The sequence below is a fragment of the Macaca thibetana genome, chromosome 15, assembly GCF_024542745.1.
Source record: "Macaca thibetana thibetana isolate TM-01 chromosome 15, ASM2454274v1, whole genome shotgun sequence".
Taxonomy (NCBI): Eukaryota; Metazoa; Chordata; class Mammalia; order Primates; family Cercopithecidae; genus Macaca; species Macaca thibetana.
In genome coordinates, this window is record NC_065592.1 from 59,159,829 (window position 1) to 59,186,506 (window position 26,678).

Sequence of the window (26,678 nt, forward strand, 5' to 3'; positions counted from 1 at the left end):
AATCATGGGGGTGGGTCTTTCCTGTGCAGTTCTCTTGATAGTGAATAAGTCTCATAGTTTTATAAGGGGGAGTTTATATATTCTGATATAGTTTGGTTGTGTCCCCACTCAAATCTCATCTTGAATTCCCACATGTTGTGGGAGGGACCCAGTAGGACATAATTGAATCATGGGGGCAGGTCTTTCCCATGCTGTTCTCATGATAGTGGATAAGTCTCATGAGATCTGATGGCTTTATAAGGTAGAGTTTCCCTGCACAATCTCTCTCTCTCTGCCTGCTGCCATCTGTGTAAGATGTGACTTGCTCCTCCTTGTCTTCTGCCATGATCATGAGGCCTCCCCAGCCACTTGGAAGTGTGAGTCCATTAAACCTCTTTCTTTTGTAAATTGCCCAGTCTCGGGTATCTTTATCATCAGTGTGACAATAGACTAATACAGATTCCAGACCAAGTTGATTATATTAAACAAAAAAAACCATATTTGCCCTAAACTTATAACTGGATAAATATTGAATATTATCATGTAGTGTGAGGCCATTTTCACACTACTATAAAGAAATGCCTGTGACTGGATAATTTATAAAGAAATAAAATTTAATTGGCTCATGGTTCTGTAGGCTGTACAGGAAGCATGACAGCATCTGCTCAGCTTCTGGGGAGGCCTCAGGAAACTTATGATTATGGTAAAAAGGGAAGGAGGAGCAGGCACATCACACGGCCAGAGCAGAAGAGTGAGTGAGTGGGGAGGTGCTGCACACTTTTAAATGACTAGATCTCGTGAGAAGTCACTCATGATTGTGAGGACAGTACTGAGAGGTTGGTGCTAAACTATTAATGCAAAATCAGCCCCAATGAGCTAATCACCTCCCACTAGATCCCACATCCAACATTGAGGATTACAATTCAACATGAGATTTGGATGGAAACACATCCAAACTGTATCATGTGTGAAGCATTAATTTACAGCTCCAATCCTGAACCTTGGTTTTACTATTTTATGTTTGCATAGGAAGTTAAGTTGCCTCAGTCCTCTAGATTCTTTCTCTTTGTATGGTTGGTATGGGACCACCTTTGGCAAATCAGCCCTTTAGTAACTGGACTCTGTCCTATTGACTGCATTATCCTCAGCACCAAGTCTAATGTACTGAATAAATAATTTTTACTAAAGCATTTTCTCAGATTTTCTCCTCATACTAAAAGGTGTTCATGAGTGACCATGTTATTTTCCTTCATTAAGGCTATATTTGCTATGATTATAATAGACAATCACTAATATTTCCACTCTTCTCTTACTGAGCATCAAAAACGCTTATAGAGTTTATTGCCAAATGCACTAGATATCTAGTTCATTTAAGAAATATATGGCTGAGAATTCAAATTCAAGAGCAACATAATTTTCAGCTTTTGCATAGTACTATGTTAAACTGTATTATGACTTCATTTCTAGTTTGCCCTCTACTTTTTTATAATAGAAATTAACCAGCCTGGTATCATGTATACAGCCACATGTCTAAACTGACTCTCCCTGATTCACATAGCTCACAGTAATTAGATAAGTCACACTACTTTTTGAAGGCAGTAGTTCTGTGTCTCCGATTTATCAATATTCCACCCTTCTTGCCTTTGTCAAGTGAGGCTGACTTCCCAGAATGTGTGTGTGAACTGTAAATTCATTTTCCATCACTCAGAAACCTAGGTTTCATGTCATTTGATGACATTTAGATTATACAATGATAAAATCAACATGTCTATATGAGGGTAGAGATCAGAAAGGAGCCATTTTTTAGATAAACCAAGTAAATTTTAGTATTCATTATTTTTAATGATTTAACTCTTTATATTGTTAAACAATTAAAATGCTCAAAGTTTTGAAATTGAGACTGGAGTTTCCATGATAAATGAGCTTTCTTTCTAAAAATGTATTTTGCAAAATTAAGAACTTTTATTAGTTAATCCAGTCAACCCATTTTTATTGGATTTTAGAGTTCAACCTACTCATTATCTTTTGAATGCAGGTTAATTCTGCCCAAGCTATTTTTCTTAGTCTGTCAAACACTGGGAATGAAATGGTTTTTTTTCCTTGTTCACTTGGATTGTTGGGCCAAATGAACTAGGAAACAAGTTGGGGTCATATGTATATTCCCTTTTCATGTGATATTTTACTGTGTAAATTTGTTTTGCCATTCCTGGGCTTTTTTCATTTTCATCTTCAGCTTATGTCAATAAAGGAATGTAAATATGATGAAAACAAATGAGCCGGGCGCGGTGGCTCACGCCTGTAATCCCAGCACTTTGGGAGGCCGAGGTGGGCGGATCACAAGGTCAGGAGATCGAGACCACGGTGAAACCCTGTCTCTACTAAAAATACAAAAAATTAGCCGGGCATGGTGGCGGGCGCCTGTAGTCCCAGCTACTCAGGAGGCTGAGGCAGGAGAATGGCGTAAACCCAGGAGGCGGAGCTTGCAGTGAGCCGAGATCGCGCCACTGCACTCCAGCCTGGGCGACAGAGCGAGACTCCGTCTCAAAAAACAAAAAAAAAACAAAAAAAACAACAAAAAAAAAACAAAACAAATGAAATGTACATTGTTTCTAGATAGTGTTGGCAACACCCGGTGTCTTTCTTTCTCATTTCATTTTGCCAGAAAATAAAAGTGGTCTGATTTCATGTCCCAATGCATGAAAACAAAAAGAAAACAATGTGTGTCTGAATCAGATTAAAATTTAAGAAGGAATACAATAGAGATTAGAAAATCTTTAATAAATGAAAATTAAAAGAAAATATACCCAAACACATGCAAGACAGAGAAAACAGTGCTAAGTGGAAAATTTACAGCTGTAAAAGCTGATACTAAAAAAAGAAGAAAGAGTTCAAGTCAACAATAGAATTTTATACCTTAAGTAACTAAAAAAAAAAAAAAAAGTACAAACAAAACCTAAATCTAGCCCAAGAAAGGCAATAATAAAACTGGAGCAAAGATAAATAAAATAGAGAATAGAAGAGCAATTTTTAAAAATCACTGAAACTAAGAGTTGGTTTTATTTTTTTTAAAAAAAAGTTCAACAAATTGACAAACCCTTACTAGGATTATTTTTAAATGAGAGAGAGAAGACTCATAAAACAAAACTAAGAAATACAGACATTACATTACAGAGACATTACATTACAAATACAGAGACATTACAACTGATGCCACAGAAATAAAAAAAGATCATTTAAGAGACAACTATGAACACATATACTCCAACAAGTTTTATAACCTAGAAAAAAATGGATGAATTCCTAGAAACATACCACTTACCAAGACTGAATCATAAAGAAATAAAAACTCACAATAGAACTATAAGGAGATTGAATCAATAATTAAAAACCTCTGATAAAAGAAAATCGCAGGACCAAATGGTTTCACTGGAGAATTTCATGAAACATTCAAAAAAGAATTAACATGATCCTTCTAAAATTCTTCCATAAGCTTGAAGAGGAGAGAACACTTCCAAACTAATTTTATGACTCTATACTGAGGCAAAAATTCTCAGCAAAATACTTGCAAACAAAATTCAACAGCATATTAAAAGGATTATACACCATGGCTACATGGTTCAACATATAGAAATCAATGTAATAAACTAAATGAACAGAATGAAGGGGGAAAAACCATGATCACCTCAATTGATGGTGAAAAACCATTTGACAAAATTCACTATCCTTTCATGATTTAAGAAAAGGCTCAACAAACTAGTAATAAAAGGAAATTACCTCAACACGATAAGGGCTATTATATGAAAATCCCTCCATTAACATCATACTCAATAGTGAAAAACTAAAAGGTTTTCCTCCAAGTGCAGGAAAAAGGCAAGGATGCCATTCTCATCACTTTTATTTATCCATAGTATTTGAAGTCCTAGCCAGAGTCATTAGGCAACAAAAAGAAATAATAAGCATCCAAATTATAAAGGAGGAAATAAAAAGATCTCTGTTGGCAGAGGACATAGTCTTATATGTAAAAACTTCTAAAGATCACACACACACACACACACACACACACATACACACACACAATGATAACTTATAAATGAATTGAGTAAAGTTTCAGGATACAAAATCAAACAAAAATCAGTTGCATTTCTATATACTAACAATGAATAATCCTAATAGGAAATTAAGAAAATACTCTCTCTACAATAGCATCGAAAAGCATAAAATATTCAGGAATAAACATAACCCAGGAGGTGAAAGACTTGTACGCTGGAAACTATCAAATACTGCTGAAAAAATTAAATATGACAAAAATAAATGGAAAGACATGTATTTATATCCATCATGGATTGGAAGACTTAACATTGTTAAGATCTTCATGTTCTCCAAAGTGATCTACAGATTTAATGCAATCCCTATCAAAATCGCAGTGACATTTTTAACAGACGTAGAAAAAACTACCCTAAAAGTTAAGGAGTCTCGAATGACTCTGGAGTGACAAAACAAGCTTGAGAAAGAAAAACAAAGCTAGAGGCCTCATATTTCCTGATTTCAAAACATTTTACTAAGCTATGACAATCAAAACAGTATGATACTTGGAAAAAAGACAAACATATAGGCTAATGGAATTGAATAGAGAGCCCAGAAATAAGCCCTTACCTGTATGGTCAAATGATCTTTGACGAGTGTACCAAGACTACATAATGGAAAAAAAATAGTCCCTTTAACAAATGATGCTGGGAAAACTGGATATCGACAGGCAAAAGAATAAAGTTGGGCCCCTGACTTTACACCACATGCAAAAATTAACTCAAAATGGATAACAATCTAAATATAAGATATGAAACAATAAAATTACTAGAAGAAACCTATAGGACAAGAGTATGACAATGGATTTGGCAATGAATTCTTGGATATGACACCAAAATCACCAGCAGCTAAAGTAAAAATGGGTAAATTGGACTATGTAAAAATTTAAAGTTTCCGTGCATCAAGGAACACAATTAACAGACTTAAAAGGCAACCTATGGAATGCAAGAAAATGTTTACAAATAGTAAATCTGATAAGTGATTATATTCAGAACATAGAAGTAATGTCTACAACTCAACAATAAAAAATAGTTCAATTCAAAGAATAGCCAAAGGAATTAAATAGGTATTTATCCAAAGAAGATATACAAATAGCCAACATGCACATTGCTATTATCTGTTTGTGTTCCTCCAAAATTCATATGTTAGAATCTTAATCCCCAAGGTGATGTTATTAAGAGGTGGGGACTTTGGGGATGTGATTAACTCACAACAGGGGAGCCCTCGTAAAAGGTATTGGGCTGTTATAAATGAAAACCTGGAGAGCTAGCTTCCCTTCCACCACGTGAGAACATGAGAAGGTGCTATACAGTCTTCCCTCAGTATCTGCAGGAAGATTGGTTGCAAGACCTCCTTCAGATACCAAAATCCATGGGTGCTATGAATTTACTGTATAAATTGGCAAAGTGTTTGCATATAACCTGTACACGTCGTCCTGTATTCTTTAAATCATCTCTGGATTATTAATAATACCTAATACAATGTAAATAGTATGTAAATCATTGTTATACAGCATTTTTGTTTGTATTGTTTTTATTGTTGTATTGTTATTTTTATTTTTTAAAAATATTTTTGACCTGAGCTTGGTTGAATCTGTGGAAGTAGACCCATGGATACAGAAGGCCTACTGTACTGTATGATTCCACATACAAAGGTATCTAGAGCAGACAAATTCATATTAGCAGAAAGTAGGATGGTGGTTGACAGGGCCTGGCAGATGGGAGAAGAAATGAGGAGTTGTGGTTTATTGGGAAGTTTCAGTTTTGCATGAGATAAAATTTCTGGTAGTTGGTTGTACAACAAGGTGAATATACTTACTTCTGAACTTAGAAACAGTTAAAACGCTGAATTTTATATTAAGTATATTTTACCATGATTCAGAAAATATGTAAGAAGGAAAATATTATCCCACTAGAAAAAGAATGACAAGATGTAACTTAGCTGCATTCAGCCCAGCCAAGATGGAGATTAAGGGATGAAGAAAAGCAGATGCGAAATGGTAGAAGGGATATAGACCGAAGGTAATCATTCTTGGCTTGGGGCATTTTCAGCTTTACAAAATCCAGATTTCAGGGAGAGTGGACGGAGACATTCAAACCACTCACAAGAGTTTATACACTAGAATGGCGAATTTGGGAGTGTACAATAGCTTTTTTCTGGTAATGGACATGTTGCTTGCACAAGGTTCCCCCCTACTAAATAAATAAACTCAAGAGATTAATAATTCTCTCATCATGTCTATAGTAAGAAACAAGGGAATTGATAACTTCAAAGAACATTTCTCCTCACTTTATAGAGTTAGATAATTAGGATAATGTAAATAAGAAGAATGAAATAGCTAAATTGGAGACAGTGTTTATTGTCAATCAGTCATTGTTCTTAGCAGTTACATGTCAATTCTCACTTTACCCAGTGAGGAATATGCTCATTTTTCATATTTATTGAACACCTACCATGTGCCTACCTTCATTATGTCACTGGAAATATGTGACTTAAGCAGATAGTGAGAGGTTCTATTACTATCCCCATTTACAAATGAAAAAAAATGGAAACACAGAAAGCTATTGAATTGTGGAGCCACTGTTGGAACCAAGAAAATCTGACTCTGAGTCCAGAGATTTTACATGCTTCCTGGGAATATTTCTGGCCATAAGAACTTAAATTCTAGACTGATCAACATTTTCCCTGCAGAGTCCTGTCCAAATAACAACACGGTCTTTCTCTTCACTCCCATTCCCTTCCTTCACAGGAAAGCCCCATTTACTCATGTCAGACATGCCATGTTGCAATTAAATTGGCTCCATTTTATTTACATGTTATATTCCACTTTTCTAATCTTAAGAATGTATCTTTGTAAGCTTGAATCAATTAGTAAAACCCTTCGTTCACCCCAGTAATATATTCATAAACAACTCTCTGAAACCCTACGTATTTATACCCATTTATTCAAACATTCATAGGCTTTAGATTTCTACCTATTTGGCACAAGCCTAAGAAAGACTGAATCATGATCACACTAGGGACATGAGCTAGATTCAAACTAAATCAATGCACCAAGAGTCAGAGCCCAGGGAGATCACATCTGGAAGGGCTCACTAAAGGGATTGAAGATGCGGAAATGGAAACACTTCTGGAGAAATGAGGAGAGCCCAGTGCATTACTGGAGGAGGACTGAGTCAACCAAAGACTCTGAGTCACCTGACTTGGCAGTTGGCTGGTGTCTTTTGTGATGCAGGCTGGCTGAGTTAGCTGCTGGGTTGATTGTACATTCTGACTTGAGGAAGCGTAAGGGCTAAAGAACAGGAGAACTATCTTTTTAACAGTTACACTGGAGATAGACTTTTCTGTCTTCTGGGAAAGAATCAAGAATCTCATGAATGATTAATCAATTAAATACATTTAAAAAATTAACCAGTAAGATAGATAATCCTGGCAGCCTTTTTATTTTTAACTTTTGCAAAGACAGGACAGAGAGTTCCCCTATGCCCTTAACCTAGTTTCTTCTAATGTTAACAACTTACATAACCATGTGCAACTATTAAAACTAAGAAATTAGCATTGGCATAATACTGCTAACCTTCAGACTTTACTCAGATTTCTTCATGTTTTTTTTTTATCTGATATCCTTTGAATAATCTGTTTCAAGATTCAATCAAGGATCCCATATTGTATCCAGTTGTTCTATCTCTTTAGTCTCCTCCAAACTGTAACACATGTTCAGTCTTTCCTTGTCTTTCATGACATCGAAACTTTTGTAGAATGCTGGTCAGGTATTTTGTAGAATGTTCATCAATTTGGATTTGTCTGGTGTTTTCTCATGATTACAATGAGGTTATGGATTTAAGGAATGAAAATCACAGAACTTATATGCTCACTAAATTGCACAATATCCAGGGTACATGATATCAATATGTCCTATTACTGCTGATGTTAACTTAAATTACTTTGTTATGAGGATGACTGCCAGGTTTTTCCAGTATAAAATTATGATTTTTCCCTTTCTATATCCTGCATGTTAGAAGCATGTCACTAATAACAGCCTTCACTCAAGTCTCTCATCCAGAAAATTCATGTTGATCTTATCTTTCATTCTTTGTTATGCAGTATAATCTGCCATTTGGGGATCCACAAATGTTTACGATTTTGTAAAGTCGATGCTCTCTACTTTACAACAATTCTAAAGATAATTGTGAAATAATGCAAGCAACGACATTAAATGTAGAAAGGAATTATTGGCCTTAGCTACATCAACCAGAAGAATTAAATGAGTTTTACAGTATCTGAAGTAAAGTAACAATGAGTAAAGTGTAGTAATTACATTAATAAGCCAAATAATCTCAAAAATGGCTGTACTATCAAAATTATTTAGATATATGGTAAAGACATACGTGTTGTTAATAAGGAAGGGAATAAAATTTCAATAAAATGTTCTAAGAAAATTGTCTGGCATTCTAACAAAAATCAATTTAGATGTTCATATCATAGAATAAATAAATCCTGATGGAATATTCCTGATGCAATATAGAAATTAAAGGTAAAATCAGATTTGCAAGAAAAGGAAGTGAGTGTTTGTCAAATCAAAAGAGAAATGTGACTAGGGAGAAGTGTAGTTCTATATCCTAGATGATGCTTGCAGAAATATACAAGGAACTGTCCAGGTCTTGTACATAGAATAAAGTTTTAAAAAGTGCCCATAGTATGTATCTAAAGGAAATGAATTCAATATGTCACAGAAATATCTACACTTGCATGTTTATTGCAGCACTATTCACAATAGCCAAGATATAGAATCAACCTAAGAGTCCAACAACAGATGAACGGATTTTACAATGTGGTATATATACACAGTTAAATACCACTAAGCCATAAAATCTTGTCATTTGTGGCAACATGGATGAACTAGGAGGACATTATGTTATGTGGTATAAGCCAAGCATAGACAAATTCCACATGATCTCACTCCTATGTAGAATCTAAAAAAGCTGATCTCATAGAAGTAGAGAGTGGAATAGTGAGTACCAGAGGCAGGGGAGTGTAGGTGGGGGGGGGGGGGGGGGGAAGAGAGAGAGAGAGAGAGAGAAAGAGAGAGAGAGAGAGAGAGAGAGTGAGGGAGCTGTTCAATGGGTGCAAAATTACAGTGAGACAGGAGGAATAAATTCTGGTGTTCTATTGCATAGTAAAATGCAATATTAATTTATATTTTAAAATAGCTAGAAGACAGGATTTTGAATGTTCTTACCACAAAGTATTGATAAATATTTGAGGTGATCAATATGCTAATTACTCTGATTTGACATTATCTGATGTATATGTGTACCAAAACATCACAGTGTACCCCATAAATATGTATAACTATTGTCAATTAAAAACAAAATAAATCAACCATCCATAAAGAATTAGCTAATTACCTATAATTTATTTAAAATGTCAATGATTAAAAAGTACAAAATAATTGGCTGAGCACGTGGCTCATTCCTGTAATCCCAGCACTTCGGGAGGCCAAGGTGGATGGATCACTTTTGGCCAGGAGTTCCAGACCAGCTTGGCCAATATGGCGAAACCCTGTCTCTACAAAAATAAAATAAAATAATTGGCTGGGTGTGGTAGCACACTCCTGTATCCTAGCTACTTGGGAGGCTGAGGCACAAGAATCACTTGAGCCCAGAATGAGGAGGTAGCAGTGAGCTGAGATCACACCACTGCACTCCAGCCTGGGCAACAGATACAAGACCCTGTCTAAAAACAAAACAATAAAAAAGAGAAAGAAATTGGCTAACATAGAAACTGTAGTAAATGAAGTTAATGGATAAAATGAAATGAAACAATTGAAAAAAGAACTGAAATTAGCAAGTAAATATGTTACTATTGAAATTTACTACAAAATAATATTAATTACAATAATGTTATAATTTTAATAAATTACTGTTTTCAAATAAGAAAAGTTTTAAATCAAATATTTAAATAATAGTTTTTATAAATCTAATGTTAAAAATTTTCAGTACAGTATGGTAAATATAATTAATAATAACATATATTTGAAATTTGCTGAGGTAGTAGGTCTTAATTATCCTCATCACACACACAAAACGTGAATATATTAGGTGATGAATGTTTTAATTGACTTGATTGTGGGAATCATTACACAAGGTATACTTACACCAAAACACCATGTTGTACAATTTAAATAATAGAAATTTTTAAATCTGTAAATCATACCTCAATAGAAAATGTCAAAAGGTTTGTTTCAATTGATCTATTCTTTGAAAATGCTTTCAAAACACATGAAAAAAAATATACATGGGTGTGTAAACAACATTTTCTTTCAGATACCACCTTATTTCCCAACTCCACTCCCCCGACTAGCCTTCCCATGGTGACTTTTTATGCACAGTATACCTAATTCCCCTTCTTGTGTTTTTTCTCCAACCTACTCTCATCTCTCATTTCTGTTCCATTAATTCTACTAAACCATATATTCCATCATCAGCCAAGGTCACCAGTGCCTTCTGTTTTCAGATTCACTAGGATAGTTTGGTCTTCCTTCCCTCAAAGTACCACCATCCTTTCCTTATTAGTCTTTCCCTGATTCTTCCCTATTTCACCTTCTAACTGCACTGGCTATCGGCCTCAGGGCCTTTTGCAGATTCTACTCATCAGCCCTTCCTTTAACTGCTGAGGGTCTGCAGGATAAAGTTGATGTCCTCATCACATTGTCCCTTCTATTTATGTGACTACATCCATTCCCGTGCCCTGATAATCAGACATAAAATAAAGAATCCCAAATTAACACCTTCCCCCATGGCATTCTAGACACATAATTCCCACCTGCCAATAAGACTTGTACTTGCATATCTCCCCCGCACCTTAGGAAGGATATCTAATATTTTTCTCTTCCCAGCACCATTTATACCTAAAGTTTCTGATGTGAGAACATCACTTTTCTTTATATCTCTTTGTAGCATTTAACATAATGGAAATAATATAAATATTTGTCCTGTTTTTATGTCTCCTTCCCTCTTAGACTGAGAGAAACTGTGTTTGCTTTATTCACCTGTATTTCTTTAAGAAAAATCTCACAGTTTGCCATTTACTTAATTTGTACATATAATAGGAATGAAATGAATGACTTAATATATTTTACCATATTTTCAATTTGGTTTACAAAAAGAGAAAGTAGACATTGTTTTTAGAATAGAAACATTTACAGAGTTTTCTTTGATATGAATTTAATAAAACAAAATGCAAACATAATAATATGAAAAGTGAATGTTTTATAAATTTTAATACAATGTGAAGATGAACATATAAAATATATAAATATCATAAATACAGGGCATGCAAAGAAAGAAGGAAGATAAATAAATAGCATCAGGGCAGTTATCTCTGAGTTACGGATGCCCCAGGAGCTGAACGTTTTTGACATACACTTACTTTATGCTATTAATGAAGTATTTGCTAAAACTAATTGAATAATTTCTGATAAAACAGAAACGAGCTTTTTGAATATCCAAAGTCACATGTACAAGTGTGATATAGCAGATTAGTCAATGAGAATCATTTCAGGATGAGCCCAGTTCTTCATCCTTACTTCTCAATCTTTTTTGCAAACTTGTGGATGAAAAGGATCTCATGATTTCCACTCTGACAACTTCCTGGGCACAATCTTTATTTATTCTCTTTCAGGTAGAAATGGATTCCCAGAAATACCTCCTCAAGGCCAGTGTAGAGCCCTCAATCACTCGCACCCCCAGCTTCTCCCTCTTCATCTCCTGCACCAAGCAGGTCTCCAGGTGTTCCAGCTGCTGATGAAGTGCAGTGTGGAGTTGGTCCAGGAAGGTCATGTTCCATGCAGCAGAGGAGCACTCCGTGTAAGAAGCTGAAGACCTGCTGCAGCACATCATAGAGGAAAGACATAGCCTGGGCCTTCTGCAACTGGCTGACTTCCACCATCTCCTGGGGGAATCTGAAGTCACTTCTGTCCTTCAGACACAAGAAAGGAGAAATTCTCCTCATTCAGCCCAGAAGCATCAAGGTGTTTCTGCCTAGCAGACCACGGTTCTGAGGCAGATTACATCCTAGACATCCAAAAGAGCCATAGCCGCACACCTCTAGGGCCACCAGTAGAGGAAAGAGGAGGGCCATTGGGAAATCAGGATGCTTTTGGCCTGGCTGAACTGAGATCTGGATGAACCTTGGATCCTAGGTTCCATGAAGACATTCTATCTATGCATGGCTTTAATGGAGCACAAATGGTTTTCATTTTTCTGAGCATTTCTCTAAATTTTTAATTCCACTTATTGTTTTCATTTACATGTCTTCTGTATCAGCATCCACAACCTTTTGGCCACCAGTTTGGTGGAAGACAATTTTTCCACAAAAAACGGGGTTGGGGAGAGAACATTTTTAGAGGCATTAGATTCTCATTAGGAGACCACAACCTAGATCCCTCGCATCTGCACTTCACAATAGGGTTCCCACTCTTTTGAGAATCTAATGCTACTGCTGATCTTACAGGAGGTGGAGCTCAGGCGTTAATGCTTGTTGGTTGGCCTGCTTGCTTCCTGCTGTGCAGCACTGTTCCTACCAGGCCAGGACCAGTACCCCAGTCCATGGATGGGGGTTGAAAACCTTGTTCTATATGACCTAAAAGGAGGTCATCACTCTACACTCTTGATTTTTGCAATACATGTTCAATATTCCCAGTAAACTTAAGATATTATCAATCCAAATGGATATTGATCGATCAAATGAGAAACATCTTTGTGTTAATGTTAGAAGTATATACTTTTAGCCCCGATCCTAGCCTCCAATTTTACCCTCCATTTAGCATAGGAAATCAGGATCCCTGGGCCCTATGGGTTTCTGTATTCAGTTAGGGAATTACCTATCTCTGGAAATTAAACACTTTAAGACTATCTTTGTTTGATATTTGATTCACAGCAGATGTTGACAGTTATTAGTGAAAGAACTTCGCCGGTGCTTCCCTTCTTCTAGAATATATTCATTCAGGTTCATGTGGTTGTGCTTCCCTGGGGGCTCAAGCTTAGATCAATGAACATTGCCTTTTTTGCATTATTTTCTTATTGGAGAAACGTAGCACTCCTCACACTGTGCTAATACCCCTAGAAGGAATTCTGTGTTTTTTTTTAAGGTGCATATGGGTGTGGAAATTTTAATCTTAAAATAATGTTATTTCCTCAGCAGTGAGGACTCACAAGGTATTTATCACATCAAGTCATTCCCTAAGTGCAGGCTCACCACATCCTGATGACTTTAGAACTCCTTTCCCAACGAGGTTCTTGCTTCTTTGTTGCCAAAACAATAAATCCTTTGTGACCTTTGTCCTCGCTCCTAGAATATTTGGGTGAAGGAGTATTTGCTCTCAATGGTGACCTCCTCTTCTTCTGACCCATGCCCTAGGTATCAAAACTCTCAACAGCCCTAGAACGCTGATAGCAAAGGTTTGTTTTGTCCAAGTAGGTAAAAGGAATTATCCAATTGTAATCATTTTATCTTCAGTAGTTCAATAATTTTACTTCACCAAGTACAGCTTTTATTCTTCACCTCTGGCTATCTTTAATTCTTTTAAACTATTGAACGGTTTTTATGCTTGAAACTTCTGAGCTATGCACAGGAGACTCAAAGACGCTGCTGCCTCTCTTTAGAGGCTCATATTACAGAAACTGGTGACCCTGAGTTGTTCACCAGTTCAGTGTGATCTGTTGACGTTCCTTACCTCTCTGTCTACATGAAACTTTGATGGTGCAGGGCAGTGAGCCCCATGCTATCATGTTAAATAGTCATAGACATCTTTCCTTTACTGATTTATGATTCTTCATTTTAAATTTAAAGGTCAACAACAAGTGAATTTTTAGAACTCCTTTTTGACGTAGTGGTTTACTGGGCAAAGTTTGCCTTGCTGCTACCACATTACATTCTAATTCATGATGAAGTAACACAAACAAAGGGAAGTAAAAGAAAGGCAAAAGAGCTCCACTGGTTTTCTCTATAATTTCCAAAATTTGTGTTTTTCTTGTTTCTCATTTCAACTTTTGTAGAAAGTACTACTTGACAATTGTTTGTAGACAGAAAGAAAACACAAGCAATTCTGATTGTCATGAAAGTGAAATAAGGGAAGTGACTTTCCCCTTACTAACTGCAAAGTGTAGGTTAGCAAAATTCAATGCAGCAAAAATTGGGGACTAGAGAGTTTTCAAAGATCAGCTACTTGACTTTCTTTCACTTAATCCACATGTGATCAGCTCTGGAGAGAAGGAAGAAGTCACACCAACCAACTCCCAAAAGATTGACAACCAGGCTGCAGTTGCTAGAACACCAACAAATCTCTCTGGCAGGATATTAGACATTAAGCTTGTCTGAAGACTCTACCTAGTTAATAAATCCACCCAGGCAATGATAAGATAGTCTTGAGAAATCTGGAACTAATAGAAAGAGAATCAGATGATCCCAAAAGTTTCTATTTTAGTCTGGATGATGATGATAATAATAATACGAATATTAAAAATGATAATACCAACATTTATTACATGCCTAATAGGAAACATCCACTGTTTTAAGATTTTCTTTTTTGAGACAGGGTCTTACTCTGTCATCTAGGCTGCAGTGCAGTAGTATGATCATGGATAACTGCAACCTGACCTCCTGGGCTCAAGCAGTCCTTTTACCTCAGCCTCTTGAGTAACTGGGACCACAGGCATGCACAACCATGCTTGGCTAATATTTCAAATTTTTTGTAGAGACAGGGTTTCAACACGTGCCCAGGCTAGTCTAGTGCTCCTGGGCTCAAGCGATCATCCTGCCTCAGTGTTCCAAAGTGCTGGGATTACAGGCATCAGCCACCATGCCAGGCTGTTTTAAGATATTTTAAAAACACTAACTCTGTCTTCTTAATAACACTATTTGGATGACACCCCTTTATACAACTGTTTGGAGAGAAATATAAATCGGGAGGGGTGAACTATTCTGACCACACCAATCATGCAAGGTCAAAACTTTAGGGAGAATCAATGTAATGGCTTTTCTGGAAGGGTCCTTTAAAGGAAGTGGGGGATAGATATAAACATAGAAAGTAAAGAAGAGGGCATCAAATCAGTAGAGCAGGGAGAGTGAGATGACTTAGGATTCTGAGATCCTTTTGAATGTCAAACGGTTGCTGTCTATTGCTTTACAGAGCAACAGGGGGTGTAGTATAAATGAATTGAACTGACTGCCTTTAAGTTCAATGGAAAAGTAAATGAAATATATTCCTTTTTTAATTAATTATTTATTTATTTATTTATTTTGAGACAGAGTCTCACTTTGTCACCCAGGCTGGAGTGCAGTGGCACAATCTCAGCTAACTGCAACCTCCACCTCCTGGGTTCAACGTTCAAGTGATTCTTATGCCGCATCCTCTGGAGTAGCTGGGACTATCAGTGCACACCACTATGCCCAACTGATTTTTGTATTTTTAGTAGAGACAGGGTTTCACTATGTTGGCCAGGCTGGTCTTGAACCCCTGGCCCTAAGTGATCCACCTGCCTCAGCCTCCCAAAGTGCTAGGATTACAGGTGTGAGCCTCCGCGCCCGGCCAACAAAATATCTTTTAAGTAGTAAAAGGAAGTAGATTTGTCTGCCAATTAAAAAATAAATCATAACATTTAATTAGTGATTTCTTCAAACATATACAAAAACAACTCTATTAACCCATCAACTGCAAACTCCTGGAAGCCAATTTATTTCTTACTCTTGAGTTTTCTTGTGTATTTAAGAATAAAGAGAAAACAACTAATAATTTCTGGGACAGCCCAGCCATATGGACTCTGACTTTCTCCTCTTTCAGGACTCATAGGTCAGCCCGCTGCTCTTATTGCCAAGGAGAAGGATATTTCTCATCCCCAGCCCATTCAGGACTTCATCTTGTGTACTGATAGTGTCCAGTGAAGAATCTCTTCCCCTCTTTCTCTTTCGGTCCATTGGTTGAGTTGTGAGTGCTGAAAAGATCATTCATATGACCAAGATTGTGATGCTTAGATGTTTATCCCCACCAAACATGTAAACTGTAGAAATCTAGGTTGTTTCCACTAAACATCTAAACTGTATAGCATCTAAGCAGCCTGAGGCTTTCACCAGATGCCCAGTCTTCCAGCCAGCAGCATTGTGAGCCAAATAAACGTTTTTTCTTTTCTTTATAAATTACTCAGCCTCAGATATTCCTTGATAGTGTAACTGAACCCAGGTTCAGCTGCTCACCTCTTGGAAACCAAACTCAAGGGAAGGAAGTTGCTGAAGGGGAAAGCAGATTCATTAGGAAAGCCAGCAAACTGAGAAGATGGTAGACTAGTATCTTCAAATACCATCTTAAGACAGTACAAATTTCAGGCTCTTTTTATGTTATGCGCAGGTGAACGAGGAAGGGGTCAGGATGAAGAGGTGACCATCAACAGCAGACATCTGGGCACCAGCACAGGTCCAAGGAATTTGAAAAATTCTTTGTTCTTAGGTCACAACCCTCCTATGAATCTTTAAGGTAACATAGTTAGTTGTTTACATCCTTCTCCTTTAATCCCAGAGTTAGTTTTAAAAACTACATGATTGCTGTTTTGGTACATTATCTCAGTGCTCCAAAATTATCCCAACCTACGTGCAGGAATGGGTATAGGCCCCATAAGCAAAATGGAGTTCGTTATGTTACGTATTTTGCTGTTTCACTGCTACAATTGCAACATAAAATGAATGCTTTTAAAGGGTTGCTTGCCAAGGAAGGTCTGGCTTTAACTACAGACTCAGCCACATTGCTTAGTATGGCTGTCTTTGGCTGTGTATGGTTGTCTACAGTTGGCATTACAATAAATGATATTTTCCAGTCATAGTACTAGAAGGTTATATCAAAAAATAAATGTTTACAAAGTGAAAATTGTAAGGAACACTTCTTACAACCAAGCAGTTCCAAAACAAAGAGGAACAAATATGATGGGCCCGCTGAGCACTTTCATACATTTTTGTGCATCTGTATAAGTGTCATATGCTTTGTGAATTTTGTTTTGCAATCATTTGTACTCATTCATTCATTTATTCATTTTTTAATCCACTTATTCCATTTCAGGGTCAAGGAGGGCAGGAACCTGTCCTCACAGATCAGGTGTAAGGTGGAAACCCCCACTGGACAGGAAGCTATTTAATCACAGGGCACATTCAAATGCGCGCGTGCGCGCGCGCGCACACACACACACACACACAAAGACTGGAGAAATTTAGAAAATCAATTAACTTAACATGCACATATTTGGGATGCAGAAGAAAACTGAAGTACCTGGAGAAAACTCATGCAGGCATGGGGAGAACATGCAAACTCCACACAGAAAAGGCCCTGGTGGGGAGTCAGTTTCTTCTCTCATCAATGTTACAAGGAAATGACATCAAATGAAATGACATTATTGGAGGACCTTCCTGTGACCCTTCTGTTGAAGAATTGTCTTCGTATTGTTGGTCTTTAAAGGAAGCTGCATCGTGAGCAGAATTTAAGAGATCCCTTGGACTGCATTGGTCCCAGGAATAATTTTGCCTGCACTGATGACATGCTGGGTTCTAGGGAGAAATCAAAAGTTTGCATCTGGAAGTGGGTTAACCCCCATCTCTCCCTGTACTCTGCAGGCTGCTGTGGTGTCCGTGTTACCCATGCCATGGACACGATGCTGGCCACAGCTCAATAGAACTCTGTGTTCTCAGCATCCACTTCAATCTTCCCTCCTGATAGGAATGATCTGAACAGTTGACTTAATGCTGCTCGTTGGTGTTGTTCCATCTCCTGAGTACCTGACACTGTTGTCTATGATTTAAACATCTCTGACCTCCTTCCACGTTCTCAGGCTACTGCTGGCTCTTTCAGCTTATTCTAGTGCATGATGTGTGCTTTCATTGTTTGAACAAATGAGAGTCCTGTGCCTGGTGCAGTCTCCTCCTGAAGGACTGAGCACGTGTAGGCTCTTAAACAGAGTCACAGATGAGCTCCTGCACTCTTTACCAGCTCATTGGACATAGAGGTATAGGCAGGACTCCCTTCATTTACTGCATTTTGATGCCAGACTAGACATCAGTGGGTCTACACCCCTACAGCTCATGACTCATCTGGCAGGAAGTGTGAAAATAAGGCTACATTTAGACCCTTGCTTCTGAGGTTTGAAAAACATGGCTGTCTACAGAGGGTGTTGTGTGATGATGCCTTGTCATGTCTCCCTGGGTATCCTACACTGATCCCTGCCTCCCCCCATCCCTTTTCAGGTAGACTAGATGTTCTGGGTGAAGGTGGGCCTGGGAGCAGTAAAATCTGGCTCCTCAGTGGGATGTGGGCAGGGCCAGCACTCAGTGTCCCCACCACACCCCCTGTCTAGGTGTCTCCAGACCTGCTGCTGGGTTCCCCAGTACTGTAGATTATATATAATAAGTTGAAAACTGTGAGATATGAAATGAGATATGGCTGTAGAGATTTTTCAGGGCAGGGTGACAATATGAAGCCAAATCAGAACTTTTACGTATAATATAAATATAGTATAAAGTATAATATAAATATAATGAAAAAATTACATTAAAAATGTAAGCAGTTACCCAAGAATGGAAGGGGTTCTAATATTTGAAAGGCTAATTAGGCAATCACAAAAGACAGAACCAAGTGAATTAAAATATATTCCTGTTGTCCTGCTTCTAAACTGGTTCCCTACAAGTGGTGGAGGAAAGGAAAACTGGTTTAACATGTAAATTAAGGCCCTCTAGCCCATGAATAGAAGAGAAACAATCTAATGGTTGGGTTTCTAACCTGAGTCAGAGAGTTGAGAGATCCCTACAAAATCGAACGCCTGCCCGATTGTCTGAGCAACTGACCCTCACCATGATTACTTCTTTAATTGCAATATTGCCAAGATGCCTTTCAATTCTACCCTGTTGACACCTGTGGCAGTCACTATGCTCTCTGAAGTTCCTTTATTTCTGTTAGTGCTCTCCCTAACTGTTGAATCAAGCTGGAATGATGCAAGCTCATTCCTTATTCAAAGGGAGAGTAAGAATTTTCTCAATTATAAAGTTGAGGGGCATGATCTGATAGGAGGAATAAATTAGTAAAACTGACAACTTACTCTAAGGAGTTAATGTACCTTCAAACAGGAAAGTTTTTCCAGATTTCCCTTAAAGTGCTACAGTCAGATAGGGTGACTCACTTCCATGTGACCTGCAGTAAGTAGAGTGAGGGACGAGTCAGGAGGTCCTGGGAGGTTGCACAGGCTGGAGGCAAGGGACACATCCTGCCCCTTTCTCTCCCCAGAGCTGCCCATTGACCCAAGAGGACATGTCCTGCCTGAAGCTGGGAGTATTTCCCCTCTCTAAGATATGAAAGTTAAAGAAATGGGCTCATTCCAGTATTGGGGTCCGTTCTTTCCAGGAAATTTCCTCCTTTTAGCTCTGAAGAAAAAGCTGGTTGAAGGAGACAGACTTATACAGAGAACAAACCTGGCCACTGTCTCTAGTTTTGACACGTGGGTGGCTCTCTCACAGTGTGAAGTTACCCTTGATACCCACAAAAGCCAAAGAGATCAGGGAACTTAAGGCAAAAGAGAGCAGAGCTCCAGATGCAAGAAGGACGCACCCATGACTCTTGGGGTTCATGAGGAAGACAGAAGACTCCATGTAGTGCGGGGGTCTGTGGCATCTTTTTTTTTTTTTTTTTTTTTTTTTTTTTTGCATTCTTCAAGGAGTCCCAGGCTTTCTAGAAGTCTTCTCTACATCCCTTTATGTGGTAACCAGAACTCTGATGTCTCTGCTTAGTAATTTTCCATCCCATCCACTGACCACCAAATGCAGACGCAGGGGCTTGTTGATGATAAGAGAGACCCAGATGGAGGATTGAAAGTGGCAGAAGGAAGGAGGGGCAGAAGTAAATGGAAGAACAAGTCTTAAAGGAGTCAGACTGGGGAGGTCTTAAGCTTCCCAAAAAGGCCAATAAAGTTTTACATGTTTTATGTGTTTTTATTTTTTTTTACTGGCAAAAGTCATGCCTACAAGAAAGGAAGCAAACAGAGGAATCAAATATATAATTTAAAAAGGTTTAAGTTTACTGAAAAAAGTTCCCATGGGATAAACAGGAGTACAGGTAGAAAATCAGAAAGACTCAAAAAATGGTAGCCTGGATATCAGCTTTAAATTAAGCTATTATTTGACCACAAAGCTCTTTAAAAAAATACTTTTAAATCCCTTATCAGATTTCAGCAAGAAAAAACAACCAACATTTCTAATGTTTGAAACTTTCTGCTTTTTCTTCCTCTTCTTTTAAAAGAAAGATACCTACCAAGTGACTCAGAACCAAAACCAAGTCTTTTATGACTTAACCAAGGATACATGAGACATCTTCAAAGAAATGCAAAGATGCAGCCCTCTCAACATTCAAAGCTACCGCCACAAATAGCCAAAAGAAAGAGAGATTTAGATACCTTGCGAGCTGGCAATAGGAAATATGTAAGCTTTTAATGGGAGCCTCCAACTTTTTGTTTGGCCCCCTTCACACACCAAAGTTTTTCCTGACAGGCAGCAAGCCAAGTCAGGTTCTCAGGACACAAAACAGGAAAATCACAGCTGTCCGTTGAAGGGATAGGATCAATAACAAATGGGTCCCTTAAATCCAAATTTACGTAAGAGAACAATTCAAACAAATGATCCCCTGCTGATCAGCATTTGGAAAGTAAGAAATAAAGGTAAATTTTTACCTTTAGTTCTTGACCAGAAACTACAGGCAGAGATTCAGAACTCACCTTGGTAAAAATTTTTACCTTTGGCCGGGTGCGGTGGCTCAAGCCTGTAATCCCAGCACTTTGGGAGGCCGAGACGGGCGGATCACGAGGTCAGGAGATCGAGACCATCCTGGCTAACATGGTGAAACCCCGTCTCTACTAAAAAATACAAAAAATTAGCCGGGTGAGGTGGCGGGCGCCTGTAGTCCCAGCTACTCGGGAGGCTGAGGAAGGAGAATGGCGGGAACCCGGGAGGCGGAGCTTGCAGTGAGCTGAGATCACGCCACCGCACTCCAGCCTGGGTGACAGAGCGAGACTCCGTCTCAAAAAAAACAAAAAAAATTTTTTTTTTTACCTTTATTTGCCAGCTCTTTATCAGTTGTCCCAGGACCTCGTCAGTAGGTGAGTCAGATGCTTGAGGTATCCCATCTTCATCATCAGAACTATAGGGGCAGAAATAGTGTTTCTTTCCTTCCTATCAAAAGGGTCACAGCCCGGTTAATAAGAGAGGCTAATAAGACAGGTTAATAAGAGAGAAGCATAACACATTTATTTAATCATCATTTTATATAACTATGGAAGCCTTCAAAACGAAGACCCAAAGTATAGAAAAAAACTATCCCTTTTTATGCTTACGTTCCATGAAGAATGGACAGCTGTGTAGAAATGTGATTAGATAAAAAGGGCATCATCTAATGCTAATATTCTGAGTAGGGAAACCCAGCAAGGCATTTCTGGTCAGCTACTTCTTGGCCTCTCCATGCACCATTCCTTCCTCCTGGGTATGTGGCCGAGACCTTTTTGGAATAAGGGTCTTAGTACCTATAATCAAACAAGGTAGGTTAGAGAATTTCTTTATGACCAGTTCAGTTCTTACACTCAAAAGTGATGGAAAGTTAGAGCAATATTTTCAGATTTTTATGGCTGGCTTTGGGGAAAAAGGGCTCTGGTTTCTATTACCAGCCTTGGGAAAGAGAGTTTCTAGTTTTTATGGCTGGCCTCGGGAGATGAGGAGTGACAAACAGGAGGGCAGGAGAAGGCCAGAGAGAAACTTTGCTTCTGAGGCTGCTTCTGAGACCTTCACTTTGTCGTATTATTTTCTGAGCTTCAATAGGAGTGAAGAATGAGATCCAGAAAAGCTGGGGAAGAAGGAGGGAACTATGCTGGGTATTGGAATCAGCAAATGAATAGTATGTATATTTCACTTAGGTTTAAGAAAATAAACTCTTCCAGATTTTTCTGTAAGATACCGTATCCTGACTGAATATATACATGAGACTTATCTTCAGTATGAAGGTGACTATTTTTCAGTTTTCCCCAGAATACTCCAAGAATTCTGCTTTTTATATTATATGTGTTATGGAGATTTGGGAAAGTATTCCCTTTTCTGTTCTTTCTTTTTTTCTTTGATGGCATCTCGCTCTGTCACCCAGGCTGGAGTGCAGTGGCACCATCTCAGTTCACTGCAACCTCTGCCTCCAGGGTTCAAGAGATTCTCCTGCCTCAGTCTCCCAAATAGCTGGGATTATAGGCACCTATCACCACGCCTGGCTAATTCTTGTATTTTTAGTAGGGATGGGGTTTACAATGTTGACAAGGCTGGTGTTGAACTCCTGAACTCAAGTGATCCACTCACATCGGCTTCCAAAGTGCTGGGATTACAGGCGTGAGCCACCGCACCCAGTCCCTTTTTTAATGTATATATATTAATTAAGGAAATAATAACTATATATTTATAAAATAAGAAAATATCTGTATATATACATGTGTATATATATGTACATATATATCACAATGTGTGATATGCATGTGTGTATATATGTACAGATATATATATATCACAATGTGTGACCTGAGGGATACATTTAGAGAATCCTCTGCAATTTCAGGCTCTTCCTTGCTGCTACCTCAAGAATTCACACAGACTTCCTGTTGGAACATCTCAATGAAAATATGTTGCTGATTACAAAAATACATCTCAAATCATAACAAAATTGATACACTTTGAATGAATAAACCTCACTAGTTCTCTGGTAACAACACTGTTCTTTCACACTCATTAGCTCTTATGAGACCTCTTTTTTGATACCAAGGCAGAATTTTTACTATTAAGTGGAAGAACTGTCAAGATCATAATTCAAAGTGACAATGAGAATATTATTTGTTAATGTTTGAAGTCTAATAATAGGAATGATCTGTGAAACTAAGATTGTACCATTAATAGTTGTTTAATGCACTATTAAATACGAACTTGTTCTGAATACTATTAAATTCCAGTCAAGATTGGTCAGTCTGCCTGTCCCCTGGAGTCCCACACGTTGTGTATGGAGAGGGTGATTCTAGAGGCTGGTCTGCACAGTGGTCTATAGGCAAGGAATACATCTCTCTATATATCCCTATAACCGTCAATTCCCCAAAATCCATGCCCTGACAGAAGCCAGAAACTGATTCTCTTTGTAATAGACCAAGGGTAAGGAACAGGCTTGTGACAGCATTAGCATCTTTACTTGCCAAGAAGTATACTTTTTGCAGCATAAAGAGAAATGCCCAGAAGTGATGGGTTTCTGCATAGATCAGAAATTGGCCCTCCAGTCTTGGTGGCTGCCCTTGTCACCTTTGGCTACCAGGGGCTGTGTTACCCTGAGAGGTTTTCAGGAGACTGCGCATAAACTAGATTCTGCTTTCTCTTTCCTTTTCATTAAGTTACTATTACGTCATATTCAACAGAAATTCAGGAAATCCTCTCTTGCAGATGGTTCTGCAAAACCTAGAAATTCGATTTCACTTCTGCTTAGCACTTGTGGCATTCTGATCTTTAGGGAAACCATCAAGCTGAAACCACAACAGAACAGAAAACAGCTCTGTGTGAATGGGCAGGAAGGTGAAGGGAGTAAAGCCAGAGAGAGAATGTGCCAGGTGCCATCATCAGTCAAGAAACATCACGTGTCTTCTGCACACCAATCTGTATGATTGTTCTCCTGTCTCAGGTATTTATACAAGCCACCATTTCCTGACTGAATATAAATAGGACACATTGAAGTGAGGAATGACCATTTTTCAGCCTCTACAGTTCATGACAGAATCTGTGGGGTTTTTTTGTTGTTGTTGTTGTTTGTTTGTTTGTTTTTAGGCTGCTTCCTTTGAAAGTCAGTTCCTGAAAGGTACAACGCCACAGATTCTAAAAATTTTATAGAAAGACAAATACTATTCCCACCTACAGCTGTATGAAGAAAAGGAGGAAAATACTTATCATCATTTAACTCCTTGAGTAAGGCATGATCTCAGCTTACTGTAACCTCCACCTCCTGGGTTCAAGCAATTTTCCGGCCTCAGCCTCCCGAGTAGCTGGGATTACAGATGCCCACCACCACGCCCAGCTAATTTTTGTATTTTTAGTAGAGACGGAGTTTCACCATGTTGACCAGGCAACATGGTGGAAGATATTGTGGTAGGTACTTTAAACTGCATGTGTTCCTTTATGAGCACAACTATAAAGATTTTCCGAATCCATTTTATTTATGAGAAAACTGAGGCTCAAACAGATTAAGTTTCTTAACACCACACATACATGCAAGCAGAATGAAATTTCAATGTCAAATTCTTTGTGATGTAATGCAAATTATGGGTGATTTTGTCAGTTTTGTATTGAGTTTCAGTTATAATGTGTTTTTTTTTTTTTTTTGGAGATGGAGTCTTGCTCTGTCGCCTAGGCTGGAGTACAGTGATGCAATCTTAGCTCACGGCAAGGTCCGCCTCCTGGGTTCATGCCATTCTCCTGCCTCAGCCTCCTGAGTAGCAGTGCCTGCCACCATGCCCGGCTAATTTTTTGTATTTTTTAGTAGAGATGGGGTTTCACTGTGTTAGCCAGGATGGTTTCGATCTCCTGACCTCACAATCTTTCTGCCTTGGCCTCCCAAAGTGCTGGGATTACAGGCGTGAGCCACCGCGCCTGGCCCAGTTATAATTGTTAAATCTTTTTTTTCCTTGGGAGTTCTACACAGAGTTCTTGCTGTCTGAGTTTCCATGGTTCATGCTGTATTTTCAGCTGGTTATAACCAATTTTTTCTTTATCTTAAGTATTGAGACAGAGATTCTTTGATCCTCTTTTCATTATTAATTTGTGAAGGAAATTTTCAGTCTTTATGCTGATGGCAATTTAGTTATTTTTGGATTGGCATAAGATTGTAATATTCATAACATCAGGAAAAGTTACCAAGAAGTTATATATGAGCTCTACCAGAAAATAAAATGTGTTAAAACCTGCAGTAAAATTATAGTAAACCAGTGTCACAATTACGCAAGTTAAGTGACTTAATTAGTAAAGCCAGTAGGTCCAGGAATCATTATTATCAGTATTAATTAAACATTGTGATGACGGATTGAATTAGTTATCTATTCTCATCTAGAGAATTAAGGCAGCTTTACTGATATTCAAAGTAGTATTTATTTAAAAAATGAAAAATTATTATTGTAATTAAATGTTTTAATTTAACATAAATATACTAAACATATCAATATGGTTGCCGGTACATCAGTTACATGAAATCTATCCAGAAAAACTACACTGCAAAAAAAGAAAAAAAAACTGTGTACAAAAACAATAATCCACATTCTTTTCAATTCCATTCTATTTCCATCTTCGCTTCAGAGTCACTAACTTCTCTCACTTGGATCCTACTCCAGTATGACTTCTACTTATTAATTCCACCAAACCAGCTCTCTCACTAAGATTGCCAATGCCATCTATTTCCCAATTATTGGGCAGTTTTAATCCCTATCTTGGGCAAATCTACTGATTCATCTTCCCAGCACATTTATCTTCTTAAATAGACTTTATCACAGTATCAGTCCATTGTTGCACTGCCTCAAAGAAATAACTGAGACTGGGCAAATTTTAAGAAAAGAGGTTTAATTGCCTCACAATTCTGCAGGCTATACAGGAAGCATGGCAGCATCTGCTTCTGGGGAGGCTTCAGGGAAGAAGGTAAAGAGAGAGCAAGAGGAAGGGTAGGGGGAGGTGCCACACACTTTTAAACAACTAGATCTCGGGAGAGCTCACTATCACCATGGCAGCACCAAGGGGGATGGTGTTAAACCATGAGAAACAGCTATGACCCAATCACCCCACACCAGGCTCTACCCCAACATTGGGGATTGCAATTCCACATGAGATTTGGGCAGGGACACAGATCCAAACCATATTAATCACCAATCTCTCTTGTTGTCAGTCTAATATAAGGGACTCCACCTCTGTTTCCTTTGTGTCTCTTTTCTTCCCTCACTTTAAAGGTAGAAGGTCCTCAGAATCATGCTTAAGTCCTTTTCTCGCTCTACCCTCTCTCCACACATGAGCACTTCCATTTCTGGGATTTTGCTTGCCATATATGAACCCCTAGCAATTGCATTCCTTGTAAGTTGCAAACTCATATATCCAACTGGCAATAGAGGATATCTCTGTTTATTTTTATTTCCTCACATATCTCAGTTTACCTGCTTCTGAGAGAAATTATTGGTTGTTCTTTCTTATCATTATAGTATTTGGGATAACTGCTATTAAGTATGATTACCATTTTTAGTTTTATTCCATGCAAAAATAAAATATGCAGGAGAGTAGGAAGTAGATTTGTTATGGTCACTTTTATATCTTGAGTACAACATACAACCTGATTTAGAGAAAGGTCATTTTTACTTATATCTTGCATATAATAATAATAAGTAAATAAAGTATACCCTTTATTCTCTAATCAGGTTGCACAGTCAGGCTAGGAATTTCATATTAAAGGATGAACACATACAGGAAGTTCCTATAGTAAAAGTTTAATGAACGACACAAAATAATGGATT

The 26,678-nt window shown here is 38.0% G+C and overlaps 1 protein-coding gene across 1 annotated transcript in view; it reads left to right on the top strand.

Moving 5' to 3' along the window:
• The window catches only part of IFNE (interferon epsilon), a 35,221-nt gene extending 22,244 nt beyond the window's left edge, over window positions 1-12,977 (top strand). The window contains exon 2 of the mRNA XM_050761148.1: window positions 11,746-12,977. The gene's annotated coding sequence lies outside the window, so the exon portion shown is untranslated. The remainder of the gene's footprint in view (window positions 1-11,745) is intronic.
• The last annotated feature ends 13,701 nt before the right edge of the window (window positions 12,978-26,678 follow it).